Here is an 11,542-nt window from a genome sequence, read left to right as displayed (position 1 = left end):
ATTTATTGTGAGCAATAAATTGACAACGAACATATTCATATGATAGAAAATTCAACGAAATATCTGAAAGGTGTAAATAAAATACTGGAATGTAAGTAATAAAAAAAATGTTGTATTTATGAATAAATAGTTGAATTAAAAGTTAGGACAATTGAAAGTTAAATGAGCAGAAAGGATGAAAAAGTATAAATAAGTAATTTGACAATTCATCAAGTAGAAGATTGAATTAACAGTTAAGCCACACTGAATCATTTGATAGGGATGTAACTCAATGGCCTTAGGCGATCTCGTCATTGTCTCGTATGGGTGGCAGGTAGTTACCGAGTTAGTTGATTGGTTGCCTACTGGGATAGTGAGTTAGTGTTGGTGGTGGAGTCAGAGGAGCGGATAATAGGCACGAGTGAGCGTGCGAGAGAGACTGTAATGTCATAATAGAATAGCGATGTTAGTAATACCATAGCTCGGGTGCTGCTGTTGGTAGTCCAAGCGATTGACTGGTCGAGCTGAGTGGGTCCAGCCAATTTGCATCACATTGTATACTCGTTACGCTTCCATCTGTCCCGTTGTCTACCAGTGTGGTAAGCAAGAGAGAGAGAGAGAAAGAGAAATGCTTCAGAACCGCCGGCAATCAGGGAATCAACCCCTCACAACTCTCTTGCTCTTCATCGTATATCTAACCGTAGTAGTGTACTATTCCCTACCAGGAAACCCTACATTCGATTATTTTCAGCCATCGTTATCGCTTATTAGCCGCTTCATCACACCACCAACTCTATATACTTTCATCAAACTTCAATCCAATACTTTTCAAATCCAATTCGAAAAATCCCTCATTCTGATAGATCCACTTAACACTTTTTTTCTTTTATTTATTTTATCAATCATTTATCTTATTGGTGCTTTTAATTACTACTACGTATCAGACTATGTTCCTCTTTGATTTTGTTAAGATAGTTTACGTGATAACTGAAAGAACTTTTCTACTAAATTAAAGAGAACATTTTTAGTTTTATTAATATAACAAGTGTATTTTTATTTGTGATGAAAAAATAACATGATTGTACTGATTTAGGTTGAACTAAAAGATTTCTACTTGTCTGGTTTTAATAATTTTTGAAATAAACCAATAACAAGTTGAGTGTGATAGAAATTACTTATTTCTTTTTAATTATTTTTTTGACAAATACTATTACTACTCGTAATTTAGTTATTTTTTTGACACCTCTAATTCTTCTTCTATTCAATTCTAATATGACGGTAAATTTAATAAACAAATTTCCTGTATGTAAATGAATTGATTTATTTTGTTAATTTAACAAAGTACCTTTCTTAGAATAAATAAATTCTAATTATGAGATAATTAAAAATATTTCCTCACATTTAGGGATAAGTGTACCCAGTATTTATTACTTGAAAATTATTGATAAGTTTATTTAAAGTCTTTCAGAATAATTGTTTCTATAAAAATTTAAAATTTAAAATAATTCTAAAATTGTTTATTGTTCAGTAACGATATCAATTTGTTTATTAAAAATAAATCTTTCAATCAACAGTTACTTTGTTTAAAAAAATAACCAATTCGCTCGAATAAAATTGTTTATCTTAATTCCACAAAATTGAAAGAAAGATCTGCAAAAAATATTCTGCACAACAAAAACACTTAAAAATGTTCCTTCTCACTAGACAATAATTATTCAAAATGAATGGAGCATTTTAATGTTAGAAATACTGGATAATTATTTAACAACTATTTCAGTGATTTTGAATAGAATAGAATTGGTTTGACAACCTCACACAATAAAGTTTTTCCCCCTGACAACAAGTGTACATGTTATACTTTCAAGTAGATTTTTTGTTGTCACGTAATGGATCAGATCAGATCAAGAATGCAAACATTTTAGATATGTAAAAGCGTGTGTGGTGTGTGACGAGGAATGAAAATAATATTTATAAGTAAAAGCATGGGAGAAAGAAAGAGGGAAGATATTACGATGAGTAGCTTTGATCTCCACCTCTCTAACCTCCCTCTACCCCATGTTCCTTCTCTGTACTCTTGTTATAGCATCTCACTCGTCCCCCTCAAAATATCAACTAAACGATAACTGCATTTATTATTCATTCATCCCGCTTCAACATGCAGCTTCTCATCTATCCTTGATATAAGAATCTTCTATGGTGTGGTTCTTAATTTGCAAAGTAGTTTTTTAAAACTACATACACCCTTCATGCCTTCGTAATGTGACTTATCATTTCAACAGAATGCAATTGAATTATTCAGAACAAGTCTTGATAAAATAATCTCATTGATTGGCCATCAAGCTTCTAATTTTTTTAATTTAATTCTTTGAGTAATTGAATTTGATAGAAAAACTTATGTCAGTAAGAAGAATGAAGCTTTCAAAAGCTCTTAGGAGATATTAATCGACCAATTTGAATCATGATAGTCGTTATTATTGATTAATAATAGTTAATATAAATTGGTTGAGTTTAAATTGATTTGAAGTAAAAGAAAAATATTGAAGATGAGAGTATAAATTGAAGTGAAGGATATCTTTTAAATGTGATTGAATATAAACTTTGGATTAAGACTTATGGCAATAGGTCATTCCAAGATAAATTCTTGACTTTGGGGTTGCTTGAAGAGTGACAGGAGACAGACAGGTTACAATATAACAGGGTGAAACCTCTGGAGATTTTGAACGGACCTCGACAGATGATTTAACGTGGGTTACTACCTGTCAATATCAACCAACATATAAAACATGTATTTCCTGTCAATAATATCTAAAATTCAACTTTTTTCAAATTATTTAAAGGTTGAACATTTTTTTATCACTTTTCAGTATCCTTTTAATGGAATAATAAAATAGTTTTATTGTAAAAAAATTGTCGTTTATTATCTAAATCATAGTTTTGTTTTTATTTGGTGAATTCTAAAAAATCCTGACAGCATAAAAGAAATTTATATCTTTTTTATTAATATTATTTCAATTGATTCATTGCTATTCAATTCTCATTGTTGAGTTTCAATCAAGATTTCACTTTATTAAATTTGGTAGGAGTTCAAAAAATATATTTAGAGCCAAACAAGATCTAAGATTCTAGAAAAATGTGGAAATAAATGAAGATTCTTTTTCCATGAATTAAACTGTAAATAATTTTATTAAGAACATGATTTGGATAATTTCGTGAAATTGATAGTACAAATAAATGGGATTTTTTAAAATATAGTGTTAAAAGTAGATTAATAAATATCATTAAAATAAAATAAATCACCAAATGTGGTAAAATAATCAATCAATAAAAATAGATTTCTCTTATTTCCAAGGACAAAATGATTTCCTGCTAATTCGAGCTACATTAAATCAATTTGTGAATGTTGGCTTGTTAAAAAATAACTTGAAAAGTACGAAAGAAGAAGAAAAAAAAGGAAAAATAAATCAATAAAATTTTCTGGAGTCGTAGCCAAACATACGAATCAAGGGAAGGAAAAAGAATTTGTAAAGTGGAGGATGTCTGAGTCTACTCCTCTTTATCCCCTCTGGAATGAAAAGGAGTGTTGAGGAAAGGGGATGAAGATGGCGTGTAGGAGAAGTCGACCTACCCCGAGTGCTATCCCGCGGGCGTAGTAGACTCTCTGTTTTCTTGTTTTCTCTCTTTTTCTCCCTCTCTCTTCATCTTTCCATCTTTTCTCTTTTCCTCTTCATCCTACCATCCTCCACACTTCCGTAATGCCCCTCGTTGCATTTTAAATCAAAGCCCGGAGGTAACGCAATCACCAAGCATCACGACGCTTCCACAATTTTCTACTTTAAGCTACTTTATGTATTAGCATCTCCCCTTTCTTCGCGCCACCATCTGTCCTTCTCCAGTGCGACGCTACACCTACACCTTCTACCATGCTTCAATACTAAACATGGTATCTCTGTCATTCTCGTTGACTTTTTCGACTTGCCAAAGTCTCTCTGGGCACAAGTGTATCCTTCTCTTACTATCCCTGATGTTATTCCGCGCGTTACATTACTCTCTCATGTCTCTGATGCGATCCCAGACTCCAAAGGACGCTAAATTCTAACTCAAAGTCTCCCTCTCTTCACTTCTCGACGCCCAGTAGCGATCTAATGAGGTTATTTCATTACTCAATTTCATCTAGACCAGCTTTCAAACAGGCTGGCACCAGGAATAAACAACTAAATTCAACCAAAATTTTGTAAGATACTTCTAACTAAGTGTTATGAATCTAAAGTACTATCCAAATCATTACATAATAATCAGCTTATAAATATATTCATTCAATTCTGAAATATTCATCATCAAAAATAATACTTTTCATTTTCCTAAGAACATACTGAACACTAGTGTTCCCTAATTTGAAAGTATTAAAACCATCAGGTGATCATGATGATGCAAAATATATTCGCAATTAAGAAACAATCTCCATGAAAATTAAATAGTGAATATTTATTAAAATGGTATGGTAAAGACTGTGTGATGTTAGTGGTAAAAGCAAAGAAAGCTGAAGAAGGAAGTATATGAGAGTATGAAGTGGAGAGGAGTGAAAGAAGAAAAGGAAGGGTTGTTGTACCAAGTCAATATAGAGAATCACTCTAGATGAGGAATAAACACGATTTACACCCAGGACAACTATCCGCTATAACATTGGCCAGCACACAACTACCCCCTTAAGATCAACCCTCGCACACATACTACCACATGATTTCGTTCTTTAAGTCGTACCTTGTAGTATAACCGAGATATGTTTGTCGTTTGCGTTATTTGCCCAATAAAACCACGTGGTCCATCCCCATTTCCGTCAAAGATGGTGCTTGCAAGTGGGGGTTCTACAAACGCCCACATACAGTAGCACGCACGCTCGCCACGCCTTTTAGACATGCTTTCGGTTGCCTTGGTGGAATTCAAGCTCATGCACACGCTGGCTACTTGGTTGCCTCAACTTCTTTTCCATCTCTGTATCAAGACGAAGCTTGCGATGAACAGTTACCGGTTGTTTTGAATATCCAGGATTCAATTACTGATCAATACAATCCTGATTGATCCTAGCTTGATGAAGGATTCGTTATTTAGTGTATAAAAAAATCATTGTGAAAGCTCTACAGGTGAAGTGAGTTTCAATAAATGGCAAAAATTAGTGCAACTTTCGATAATAAATTAACTGAAAGTGAACAGAAGCAGCTAAGGAATCATTGATTTGAGAACACAGTGGTAATAAACATTGCATTTATTAAGTGTTTGAATAACGGATAGACACGGGATTTGAAGGTGTTGGTGATTCGAGCGTCGGTCACGGCGCCAAGACCGACAACGAATCTTACCAGGAAGGAAGACTCTGGAGGTCGTGGGAGGTCCGCGAGGTCGCGGAGGAGATCGGAAAAGTGTTGTTCAGCCACGAGTCCAGGATTCTCACCCCCAGTGGTGGTGCTGTCTCGCCCGGAGGCACTGGGCCTCCTGCGAGCCCACCAACCGGACACTATCATCCAACAACACATAGTCCACCACTTCTCAAGGTAACATTTATTCATTTACTTACACTAACATAATCTATCTTTTCATTATTTTAAATTACTAAAAAAATTAAACAGCAATTAACATGTAAAAGCAATCAAATAAATATCTGGATGTCAATATGAAAATTATTTAGTACTCACAAATCAATTAAGCAGGCATTAAAAAATTTAAATACAAATTAAAATGCATGATGAATTGGAATGTGTTAAAATATAGTCTATGATAAATTTCTGAAAATAATAATAAAGCCTGTTAAATGCATTTAAAATATGCTATTAAGTTCAATCAATATTAATCTAAACAAATTCAATAAATCAATTAAAGTAACTTGAGATTTTTGCGCAAAAAATTTTTAACCAAATCAAATGATAACAGGGTATAAGGGCGTTTGTCAGAACTTATTTTTGTCAGAGTGCAACCCTGTCGAATCCCTCTAGGGACATAGCGGCAGCTGTCTACAACAGCTAAGCTTCTCCAGAAAGCTTGTCAGAACTTTTACAAGCCACAAATCATCTTCTTTCTTTCATTGAAAAAGCCAATCACTTTGAAATGAAAACTTGAAAAAAAAAGAAGAAGAAGAAATCCGAAGAAATAATATTTTTTTTTAAACCATTGTCAATTTATTAAAGTTGATTAGACACTAATTGGAAAGAAGGCAAAATTCGTTAGTAGATAATGTGCAGTAAGTAACAGACATTGTGGTCGACGGTGGCGCGCGCTGTCTGCCGTCCAATCCTGCTAACTTAACCTTATTAATAAATTAATTAGATATTATTGTGTTGGCAGCCAGGGCGACAGCTGCGGGTCTTCTCCATCTTTATTCGTCTTCGTCTTTATTCTTTCTCTCTCTCTTCATTCTTTTCTCAGTTTCTAATCTCTAATATTGTCATCTACTGCGTACATAAGTTTGCAGTAGTTTGCTATATATTGTCGCAGACAACTAGCCCACAGATGATGCATACAAATATACACGGATAAATCAGGTCCTGACCCATTGACGTCATTTCTTCATAATATTTCTTGATAATAACAATAAAAATATAAAAAATTTTTTGTTAAATATACATTCTCTTCTTAACTTCCATAAAATTCATTTCGTTTGATTTGCGTGAGTTAAAGAGTTCTGTAAATTTAATTTAATTTCCAATGGAATTTAAATGCACGAGCTAAAATAGACATCAATTTGTTAGATTTAAACTAATTTTTTGTTTCTAATATTTAACTGGATAATTTTAAATAGAATAAAATATATATTTAAGTTTAAAAGAAAATTAAATAAAGTTTGTTTTGTTTTCGTTGAAAAAATATGTTGGTACAGATCTAGTATTTTAGCTGTTTGAAAATAGATGAGTAGAATCACTGTAAAGCAATGAATATTTACTAATCCATTTTTTAAGAGAATATTATACCAATCTGTTCTTTATTATTATTTTTTTATTTAAAATATATAGATTAGAAATACAGTATGATAGTTTGATTCCAATTATTTATAAAAGAAGTGAAAAATAATTGCTAAATGCATAAATGAAAGAAGAAGTTTAAAAATAACATTAAAAATGAAATCAGAATGGTGATAATAAAGACAAAGGATAGTATATTAAGCGTTTGCGAAACAAATTGATGAAAATAGTCGACTGATTAATTTTATTCAGATCCGCAATATCAACGACGATGAGGCTGAAGTATGGTCAATCAAGTTAGAGCAACATATATAGCATGTTGGTCGTGGCAAGAGAGGGCAAGAAGTGGCTCGTGGCACTTGCAGATGATACCTATAAGATGACGTTTAACGATGATTGATTAGTTAGAGATTTAATCGGATGCAAATATGTAATATCGTTAAATGTCCATCTTAATGTGTAGATACACATAGATATAACATACACATAACGAGATAGGGTTTAAAGGAAGTGTCTACCGTGCCGCGTAACACAGAATAAACGGTCAGTGACGCGCGGTAATGGCCGACATCCTAATCCTGGCCCCCTACAGTTTAATACTATACACTCGACAATGATAATGCTGCATGTGCTTTTTATCATTATCAGAGTGACCGTGTGGCCGGGTAATGAGAGCTCAACGGGGTGCCATCGTCCTACATTATGACCCCCATTAAATTATAGGTCCTAATCTGACCTTTATATTTAAATAAATTTGATCAATAATTTTGTCAAATATTTTTTGTAACTTCATTATTTAAAATTATATTTAATATAAATATATAATTTTTTGTTATATAAATCACATATTTTTTCTTTGTCTTCTTGGGTTCTTACCGTCTACCAACATGCTATAGTTTGTTTATGGTGTTCAACATTGTAAACACTTAGGTATTTTATTATTAAACACTTTAAACGCTTTATTACTAAACACTCGAACTTTCCTAGATTTATAATGATGGTTAAAAGGCTCAGACGAAAAAGAGAAATTGAAAGTCCATAAGATTAAGCATATGAAGACTCGTCTGGGATTGATTCCAATGATCTTCTATGGAGGAATAGTATGAATGTCTGACAATTCTAGATCACTTGATAACAATAAAAAAGATTATTTGTTCAGTACCGGTGACCCTTTTTATCCTGAAGATTTAGCATGGTTCACATATTGGCACCTTTAAAGAGCAGAATTTTATGAGAGTTAGGGTAATAATCAAGTAAAATCATGTAAAATTGTCATTAAACAGAAAACTTGAAAGAGAAGATTTGGAAGTAATCCAGAAAAATCTTGAATTAAAAAGATTGAAATAACAAGTTGAGTATGAAGGTAGATTTTTTCTGGTAATGACGTGATGAATTTTTGACAAGTCAATTAGTGAATTTAAGTACGAAGGGTACATGAAAAGTTGTGGTATCAATTTGTTTGAATATTTTGATCCAACGTATGTGCAAATGATACAGTAATCTTTAGAATTCCACAATCACAATTTTCCTGGTTTGTTTTTGGCCATTTTTATGTCACATTCAAGCTTCGATTTCAACCAATAGAGGTATAGGAAACCTCACTCAAGCGTTTTAATCGGCGCGCCTCTCACCATGAATAATTGGTCGCGTCACAAATAAATTTACCGATCAACGATGCAGTCAGCTTGGTCACTGTATGTATAGCTGATGATCGGCTTTACTGCCTCCAATGTAGCAAATGTAACAGAGTCACAGTACAGTAGTAGGGAATAACGCTGGTCTTACACAACTTGTCCACGTCCATACTTTTATTTATTCAAAGCTTCATAACACTGCGAATCCATGGATTTACAAACCACATTAAGCTTCCCCTAAAACCCACGTGGACAGTCTGGTAAAAAACTACTTTCACGATATCGGATTGTAACTATCAATATCCGCTTGGATCGATCAATTTTTCACTATTTATTTTCATTCATTTTTTATTACATATTTTTTAAAAGGCTTTTGTATTTAATACCATGATTGTTTATCTATTCTATGCAATATGAATATTTTATTTGAAAATTTTACATGGTATTAAGAGAAAAAAAAATAATGGATGTGCCACAAAAAAAAATCCGAAAAAGTGTTGAAAAATTGACGAAGGATTTTTGAGAATTTTTTTTTTTTTAAACTAAAATGGAAGTAAACAGAAAACAGGTTAAATAAAATTGTGATCAGTCTAGATGTACTGAGCTAAAATGAATTGCACGAGAATAAAGAAAAGTGATGGTCTTGCTTTCGTTAAAAAAGAAAGATTGTTAAATAGCATATTATACTTTTTTGGTGCAACAGTAATACCAGATTATTTTTAATTGAATATATATTCTTAATTGAATAAAACCTGGTCAAGAAAATGATAAAATTAATTAAATTATCTATCTTAATATACATTTAACTGATTAATTAAATGAATAAATTAATTTAAAAAAATACTCTACTCATGGTTATTTAAGGAAATTAATGTTTATTAAAAATACTTTTCTTTTTTGAAGTATAATATTTGATAGTAAATTTAATAATTTGTGTATGAACTATTTCAATGTTTCCATTTAAGTAGAATTTTTATTTAATTTAATAATAGAGAATTGCAAAAAACCCGTAGGTTATTTAATTGAAATATAACATAATTAATTGTGTGATGTTGATAAGAAAAGATTGATGGTATTTCAAGATGATGATGAGGTCAGATAGCTTTGAAGATGAAGATGAAGAAGAAACCAAGAACGTGCTAAGAATAAATATCTGGACTACTATGTATTTCTACTACCACCACTACTATGACTTGTTCTTTTTCTTCATCTTCTTCGGGTGGAGTCGGTCAATGCTCGGCATTGCTATGGTGGAGGCGTTTGGAGATGTTTCTGATGGTGTTGGTGGACAAGCTCCACATATGATAAACCTAAGTGCGATAGTGTTAGAGTTGGTATTATTGCCCGGTCGTAAATTTTACCGGAAAGCGATTTAGCGAGGAAGCGGCAGGAATAAATCTTGGAAAAGTCGAAAGGCGTAAAACAGGAGAGGTGGGAAAAAGAGAGAAAAATGTATTGAGAAGAATATAAGATGCGGGTTGAAGTAGCAATATAGATTACACTATGTACCAAATATATTTACACTTATTTCATGTTATATAAATTATTATGTAAACATACCTGTCGAAGATTTATATACTTGAATAAAATATCGATAATACACTTTTTTCAATGAGACTGAATAATTTTCAAATAAATCAGCCATTTATTTTCTATATTACTTTTTAAATAAATTCAATGCAACCGAGAAATTGTTTATTAATAATTTCACGTCATGGAGCATTACGTGCCGATACGTTTTTTATTAAAAATGTAAAATTAACAAATAGATTTAAAATTTATTTATTCTAAAAAATATTTCTCATTATATTTAATTGATCAAAATTGCTTTTAATAATGCTTCAGATGCAATTTAGTATGCAAAAAAATATAAAACGTTTTCGCAAAAATATTTAATTACAAATGAAAGAGAAATTAAAAGAATTAAATATTAATTTCATTATAACTAATCAAAATGAATTATTAAATTAGAAATGTAAAAGAAGGAATGGTTCTATCTGGTAGTAATAGCCAAAAATATCCTTTAAGTAATACTCCAGTTCAAATAATTCAATTATAAAGACATATTAAATAGTTGTTATAGACAGTAATTTCGAATAATTAATTGTGATAAAATTATAAAATTAAAATGAATACAGTTTGGAATTGAAATTATCATTTTGAATTAAAATATCAAAAGTAAGGTTCAAATATTTTATCTCAATACATTTTAAAGAAAATGAAATCTTACATTTAATAATTAATTATTGTATTAAATTATAATTTCAATTTATTCATTAATAAAATTTTCAATTGGCTTTTTAATGCTTTACTTTATTTATTAATAACTTTATTGAAGTAAACCCATTATTTTCTGTTTTTAAATTAAAAAATCATTCATTTATTATTTTAAATATTATACAATAATTTTGTATTCCATCCCATCTATTGTAAGCCAGAAGGGAGTGATCTTTCAATGTCTTTTTAATAATTTATGACATCCTGATAAATTATTCTTCAAAATAAATAAATATATTGAAAGATGAAAAATAGAAAAATTTCAGTTGGAGTTTCTAGAGTTGAAGAAATATCAGCAGTAGTTGAAGCCAACGTGGATCAGACTCTTGTATGCAGGATCGTTGTCTAGGGGCGCGACATATTGGACCAAATTGGTGCATATCAAACAGGAGGCAATTGGAATATAGCAGGATTCGAAGAGTCTTGAAACGATTCTGTTGGAAATAGTGCCCGTAGGGCGAGACCACAGAACCCCTGATCGTCTCGTTCTTTCCTCCTCTTCTCAGCCGTTCTTCTCTTCATTACCCTTCGTCTTCTTCTCATCTTTTCATCCCCTCTAGCTATTCCATCAAACATCTCTATTCTATTCTAAACTATCACATAACCAATTTCACAAATCTTCAAATTGCTATTAATACAATCAAAGTCTTCAACATATTTAAATTAACTATTTCTTCTTAAATGAAAGAGTAATCTTTTTAGCCC

At 31.5% G+C, this 11,542-nt stretch overlaps 1 protein-coding gene across 1 annotated transcript in view; it reads left to right on the top strand.

The window, feature by feature from the left end:
• The first annotated feature begins 5,260 nt into the window (after positions 1–5,260).
• Positions 5,261–11,542, top strand: part of LOC118071681 (homeobox protein ceh-37-like) — a 28,953-nt gene continuing 22,671 nt past the window's right edge. The window contains exon 1 of the mRNA XM_035090990.1: positions 5,261–5,525. The gene's annotated coding sequence lies outside the window, so the exon portion shown is untranslated. The remainder of the gene's footprint in view (positions 5,526–11,542) is intronic.

The sequence above is a fragment of the Chelonus insularis genome, unplaced genomic scaffold (genome assembly GCF_013357705.1).
Source record: "Chelonus insularis isolate UGA/USDA-ARS -01 unplaced genomic scaffold, ASM1335770v1 contig_88_pilon, whole genome shotgun sequence".
NCBI classification, from domain to species: Eukaryota; Metazoa; Arthropoda; class Insecta; order Hymenoptera; family Braconidae; genus Chelonus; species Chelonus insularis.
This window is presented reverse-complemented; position numbering and strand designations above follow the sequence as displayed.